We start from the raw sequence: 7,500 nt of genomic DNA on the forward strand, positions 1-7,500 counted from the left end.
TCCGCCTTTACGTTCCGAGTTCAATTCCGCCGAGGTCAGCTTTGCGTTTCGTCCTTTTTCAGGGTCGATAAAATAAGTACCAATTGAGCTCTGGAGTCGACGTCTTCGACTTAACCCCTCCTCCGAAAATTGCTGGCCTTGAGCCAAAATTTGAAACTAATATATACGCGCGTGTGTATGTGTGTGTATGTGTGTGTGTGTGTGCATGTGTGTGTGTGTGTGTGTGTGTGTATGTGTGTGCGCGCGCGCGTGTGTAAGTACACATAGGACGAAAGCAAGCAGGTCGAAATTTCGAAGTTACAGTCAACTTTCTTGTAAAAGTTTAAGAAACATGTGCTCTTCTAAAAAATATCGGATAATTTTTTCAATACCGAACACTCGGTTCCGGGTCCATTCCCACTGCGTGGCACCTTGGGCAAGTGTCTTCTACTATAGCCTCGGGCCGACCAATGCCTTGTGAGTGGATTTGGTAGACGGAAACTAAAGGAAGTCCGTCGTATGTATGTATTTATATATATGTATGTGTGTATATATGTTTGTGTGTCTGTGTTTGTTCCCCCACCATTGCTTGACAACCGATGCTGGTGTGTTTACGTCCCTGTAACTTAGCGGTTCGGCAAAAAAGACCGATAGAATAAGTACTACGCTTACAAAGAATAAGTCCTGGGGTCGGTTTGCTCGACGAAAGTCGGTGCTCCAGCATGGCCGCAGTCAAATGACTGAAACAAGTAAAAGAGTAAAGAGTATAGTTAAATCTGTTGGGGAAAAATAACTAGAGTTACTCTCACAGAAGTTAGGAAAAGCTTTTTCGTTTTAGAAGCAACAGCAAATCTGAAAACTATAGACCGGATGAATAAGTTGGGGGGTTTTCGCTCCAGAAACTGGGATGTAATGTTCAGGTTGTCCACAAGGTCTGGGTGCATGGAGTAAATAAAATCATAACATAAACAATTAAATTAAGAAATAATAATTTCTTAAAATATGTGTCAATCCCCATGTACCCAGACTTTGTGAACATCCATCCTGTAGAAACATTTTACTTGTTTCAGTCAGTGTTATGGCCATACTGGGGCACCGCCTTAAAGGGTTTGGTCGAACAAATCATCCTCCCACCCGGTACTTATTCTTTAAGTCTGGTACTTATTCTATCAGTAACTTTTGTTGAGTTGCTAAGTTATAGGTCCATAAATAAACAAACGCCAGTTGTCAGGTGATCGCAGAAGGGATAACCATAAACATAAACACACACACATGTGTGAGTGTGTGTGCGTGTGTGTGTGCATGTGTGTGTGTATTTTTGTGTGTGCTTGTGTAAAGGGCTTCCACACAGTTTCCATCAGTCAAACTTACTCACAAGACATTAGCTGGGCCGGGGCTATAATGAAACACTTTTTTTTTTCTTTCAAAGCGCAGCTCAGTGTAATTTAAGAAATGAAGAGAAATAGATTTACGGAAATGAAACAAATTTATCATTGTATGTATTTAAATGTATGGAAATGTTTTGGGCATAGATTAAACGAGATTTGCATTTAAAGATAAAGATATGAGCAGGTATGTGTACGTATTTAGATATGTATATATGTGCATATATACGTAGTATATGTGTGCTTGCATATATGCATGTACGTGAGAAAATTATGTGTGTGTGTGTGTGTGTGTGTGTGTGTGTGTGTGTGTGTGTGTGTGTGTGTGTGTGTGTGTGTCTGTGTGTGTGTACGTAAATATATATATATATGTGTCGATAACGATAAGGCTTAATACAAGTACAACAGTGAAAAGGTAGGGGAAAGACTTCAGGCACCAGGAAGTCAGTGTCTCTGGTCTTTGTATATAAAGATATCTGTCTTATTTCCTTTATTTTATGGGAACAATGAGAACAATTGTTAAATCACAGAAATAGTAGCGAAAATATAGAAGTATATTAGAAAACAATGGGGCAGCGAAACTTAATAACTTAATGGCTGCGTGGTAAGAAGCTTTCTTCCCAAGAACAGGGTTCCGGGTTTAGTTCCACTGCGTGGCACCATGAGCAAGGTTCTTCTACTATAGCCACGGAACGACTAAAGCCTTGTGAGTGGATTTGGTAGACGAGTGAGTGGATTTGGTAGACGAGTGAGTGGATTTGGTAGACGAGTGAGTGGATTTGGTAGACGAAACTAAAAGATGTGCGTGTGTGTATGTGTGTGTGTCATTGTGTTTGTGTTTGCGCCCCCACCATCGCTTGACAACCGATGTTGGTATATTTACGTGACCGTAACTTAGTGGTCAGCAATACGTAAAAATCAATTCAAATATGAATGTTTATTACACAAGCGTTGCTTCTGTTTAATATCTGAATTTATTCTTACGTATGCATTGTCCGGGCAAACCAGCACATAGTTTTCACACTATATGCATATGGATCGTGGACTGTCGGTATGGTTCACCTCCGATTCGATTAGAGTACGTGATGTTGATAAGCCATCAAAATGACGAAGCATCGACGCCATTGGATGGGATTTGAGGAGAGTTATCTCGCCTGTCCATGACTTTTAAGTGCTTCAACAACCGACATTTTGGGAGAGCAATCTCCACCACGCCAGTTTGTCAGAACAAAGCTGTGGTTAATTGTATAATAAAACTTGGATGTGAGTGTATATATATATATATATATATATATTTGTTTTTCTGATATTTATTAATTTATTATTTCTACTCTACCGACACTACTCAGTCTTTATAAGGGACATATGGATTTACTAAAATGAGGATCAGCCGAGTATAGTAAATCTAACTGGAGTTTATCTACATTCACTGAGGTTAGCCAGGTAAAGCGAATACAACCTTGAAAATGTGACAGCATAGTTGAATGACAATGGAGTAGCCAAACTTCATATTATATAATAAAAAAAAGTGATATTAATATATAGATTAATATAAAATACGCTACTATCCTTGATATATATATATATATATATATATATATATATATATATATATCAAGGATAGTAGCGTATTTTTTATTAATCTTTATATTAATATCACATTTTTTAATATATGAAGTTTGGCTACTCTATTGTCATTCAACTTTGCTGTCACATTTTCAAGGCTATATTCATGAGTTATATATTGTTCCCACGATGTCATTGAGTCAGAGATAGATAGATAGATAGATAGATAGATAGATAGATAGATAGATAGATAGATAGATAGATAGATAGATAGATAGATAGATATTCGCGCAAACACACTACATAACCATCATCATCATCATCATCATCATCGTCATGTATTCAACAAATTCGTGCAAAGCTCTACTGCACCAGGATGTGCATCTCCGTGTTTCTGAGCTGCTTGCTCCATTGTCCTTTTGAAATGTAGAATTGTGATTTTGTTTGTTGCATTATTTCTGCTCTTGATTTAGTATTTGTTGACCAGACTGTTGAGTCGAATATTCTACAATCTGAATTTGTTATATCTTATTGTAATAGTTATAACCATTAGTAATTTCTTTGGGATGATAAGCTAACAGAATTGTTAACGAGTCGGATAAAATATTTAGCAGCATTTCTTCCGACTCTTCACGTCCTGTGTCCAAATCCCTCCAAAGTAAACATTACCTTTCGTCCGTCCAACGTCGATAAAATAAATACCAGTCAAATATTGGGGTCGATGGTATTTACTAATACCCTCCCCACAAATTTTAGGCCTTGGGTCTGTATTAGAAAGAACTGGTTTATTTCTGGGGGTTTTTATTATTATTATTATTAAGAATAATAAGTTGATCTCAACTGTCCAGGAAGACCAACGAAAGCTACCATTATATCTTTTATACTTTACTTATTTCAGTCAATGGACCACGGCCATACTGGGGCAACGCCTTGACTGGTTTTAGTTAAACTGGCCTCAGTACTTTTTTAAGAACAGTAACCAACAACGCTTGTCAAGCGGTGAAACAGACGGACACAACTACAAAGACACGCACATATAATCCTATAAGACGGGACTCTTTCAGATTCCCTTTACCAAATTCACTCACAATTCTATGGCCGGCCCTGGCTATAATAGAAGACACTTGCCCAAAGTGATGCAAGATTCAACCTGAAACCAAGTGATTACGAAGCAAACTTCCTGCCATACAGCCATACCTGCAAGCTATCGAAGTAATGTATATTCTTTTAATGTCTGAAAATCTACACAAAACTATTTGATGAATGCCTAACTTTCTCAGGAGACAAAAATAAAATAAAAAAGGGACGGAAATATTTAAATACGACAATGAGAAATGAAAGATAAGAGTGAAAGAGAAAGATAAGGAATGACGAAGGTGTTCGTTGTGAGCGATAAGAGAAACAAATGAGAAAATAGGACGAGCAACAGGGTGTGGCGCAATTACTGAAGTGTTGGCGAATAACATATAAGAAATAATAATAATAATAATAATAATAATAATAATAATAATAATAATAATTTCATTTATTTACCACCAGGGTGAAGGGTGAGGGGGACAATACAAAGACAAACAAAGTGTGAGGATTTGCATATAATGAAATTATAGAAAAAAGGGAGAGGTAAGTATACACAATATACAATGGACAGGAAGGGACATATACATAGAATACAAATAGGATGGGGGGGGGAAGGATGATAGAGATGTAGACCTCCTGATACAGGATGACCTCTAGGAATAATCAAAGGAACCCCCACTGTCGAAGATTTCTCTGAATATTAAGAGCAAGAGCCTTTTCCTATTCCTTCTCTCCGACTCCCAGGTCTACTCTTAGAGAGATACCATCCACTCTTGCCATTTTCGTAACTTTCACCCACTTTTCAGTAAACTTACTCGAGGGCAACACTTCCCTCTCCACTCTCAATTTCCTTTTCAAGTGAAACTTGAAACTTGAAACTCCGAAAGAGCAATGTTTCTGTTCTCATACCTGTCGGCCTTATCCACCAAACAGCCTCTTTTGCCACAGCCACCGGGCAAAGGAAAACTACCTTGCCAGCCCGATTGAAGGAGGAATGATTTCTTTATTAACCACAAGGGGTTTACATTTAGGAAAACATTTTTGACAGTAAAGGACAAAACAAAGAATGCGTATGTGTATATGTGTGTGAGTGTGTGTTGTGAGGGTTTTGCGTGTAAACAAGATTAACATAATTGGAAAATAATTAAATAATTATAATGATCATAATAATAATAATAATAATAATAATAATAATAATAATAATAATAATGATGATGATTTCTTTATTAACCAGAAGGGTTTGCATTAAGGAAAACATTATGGACAGTACGTGTATATGTGCGCGAGTGTGTGTTGTCATGGGGATTTTGCGTGTAAACAAGGTTAACAAAATTTAAAAAAAGAAAGAAAGAAAGAAAGAACAATGTATAATCCTCAATAGGGAGATGTTCGAGAGCTGCACATGGAAAAATTTCATAAAAACCATGGGTACCCTGACTTTTGGGGCAGGTGCCTTCTTTTGTCTTCCGGGTTTTTTTTTTTTTTTTTTTTTTGTATATTAACTAAGTCGTCGACTTCGGTGGAATTTGAATCCATAACATAAAATCGGACGAAATACTGCTAAGCATTTCGAACGGCGTGCTAACGATTCTGCCAGCTCAATAATGGTGAATATAGTAATAATGGGAAAGGAAAGCCTATAACAACAGCAACAACAAGGAGCAATAATGATTTAAAAAGTGAGTAGTAGTAGTAGTAGTAGTAGTAGTAGTAGCAGTAGTAGTAGTGGCAGTAGTAGGCTGTAACCGGTGTTTAACAAGCAGCCACCATGTTGTTTTTAAGGAGTTTCTTCTTTCTTGGTGCGCACAATTAGCCCGCCCTGGGGTACGATGAGATGGTGATTGTAGTGGTAACGGTTGTGGTAGTTACTGTGGTGGTGGTTGTGGTGGTGGTTGTGGTGGCGGCGGCGGCGGCGGCGGCGGCGATGGTGGCGGTTGAAGATAAATGTGTGTGTGTGTTTTGCATATCACGCATTCACATGAGCCAGCATATTAAATATACGACCGACAACAATAGGAATATTTCGGGGGGGGGGGGGTTCTTTCTCTGCCGCTGGGTAGGAAGTTGTTTAAATCCAGCTTAGACAAGAGAGGTATAGCTAATTGTTTTACTCTGCTATTTTAGCAATACAGCAAGCTAGTTCGATAGCCAAATAGCTAATTAGCAAGAGCTCCTTTGGCAAACCTACATATTTATAATACGTATATATAAACGTGTATACATATATATAAGATTATAGATGAATAAGTACATAATAAATATTTGTGCGCCAAGTCTTTTTATAAGCAGAAACATTTATATTTCTCTCCGCATTGTATTTTGTAAAGTTTTGATTTATGTTTTGTTCGACACAATGAAGATATTTAATGTCTGGTTGAGGTATTATGAGATTTTATGTGTATTTTACTCGCGGGTTTTCTTCATTTATATAAGTGTGTGTGTGTATATCTTTGGGATTTATTTTAAGTTTTTTCCCTTGCAGAAGCCGGTCGCTTACAAAGCTGCAAGTCTATTTTGTTTAAGTCAATAGAAGTCTTGGTGTTTTGAGATTATTTGACGGCAGCGTGTATGGTGTGAACGTAAATAAACTTGCACTCTTGGGTGTGCTTGTCACGATAGAACACACGTGTATGCTTCATAACTGTTCGCGTGTGTATCTTCATATCTATTCCATATGTGTATATGATTCTGTGCATAGATAGATAGATAGATAGATAGATAGATAGATAGATAGATAGATAGATAGATAGATAAAATATGAATATGGGACAAGAACGCAAAACATCCAGACAGTTAGGTGATACAAAAAAGGGACAGCAAAACATCCAGACAGACGATACAAAGAAAACAAGAACGGGTCATTCGGAGTTTTCTATCTTCAGTCGAGTTCCAGATTATCTTTGTGATTTCGGCTGGTTATATGAAAGAAACTGAAAGAATCCCGTCGTGTATGTGTTTGAGTATGCGCACGCGCGTGTGTGTGTGCTAGTCCCCTACCACCACTTGACAACTGGTGTTGGTTTGTTTTCGTCCCCGTAATCTAGTGATTCGACGTAAGAGACCGATAAATCAAGTGCCAGGCTTAAAAGAAAAAATGGGTACGCAGTCGATTCCTTCGACTAAAACGTCTTCAAGGTGATGCCCCAACATGACCGCAGTCTAATGACTGAAACAAGTAAAAAATATAATATAAAAGATAAAAAAGAATGTAAATACGTATGTGTTTTCTTCTCGTTTTGATTTAGAGTTAAGTTTGAACAGCCACCTACTTTGTCGCAACGTTGTGAAAGAACGCGTACCATTTTGCTCATCATCCTTAAAATCTTAAGAAGTTTTGTAAATTTGCACTGCCCCATGATATCGCCATCATTTGTAGCGTATGAATTAAGGAGTTGTATTCTCTTCCTAAGCACCCAAGTTCAACCACACTTTGCTACAGACGGGTTAGTACTTATTCTGACGCGCCAATTAATAGCAGGTATGAAACTGAAAG

Source organism: Octopus bimaculoides, chromosome 24 (assembly GCF_001194135.2).
Source record: "Octopus bimaculoides isolate UCB-OBI-ISO-001 chromosome 24, ASM119413v2, whole genome shotgun sequence".
NCBI lineage: Eukaryota > Metazoa > Mollusca > Cephalopoda > Octopoda > Octopodidae > Octopus > Octopus bimaculoides.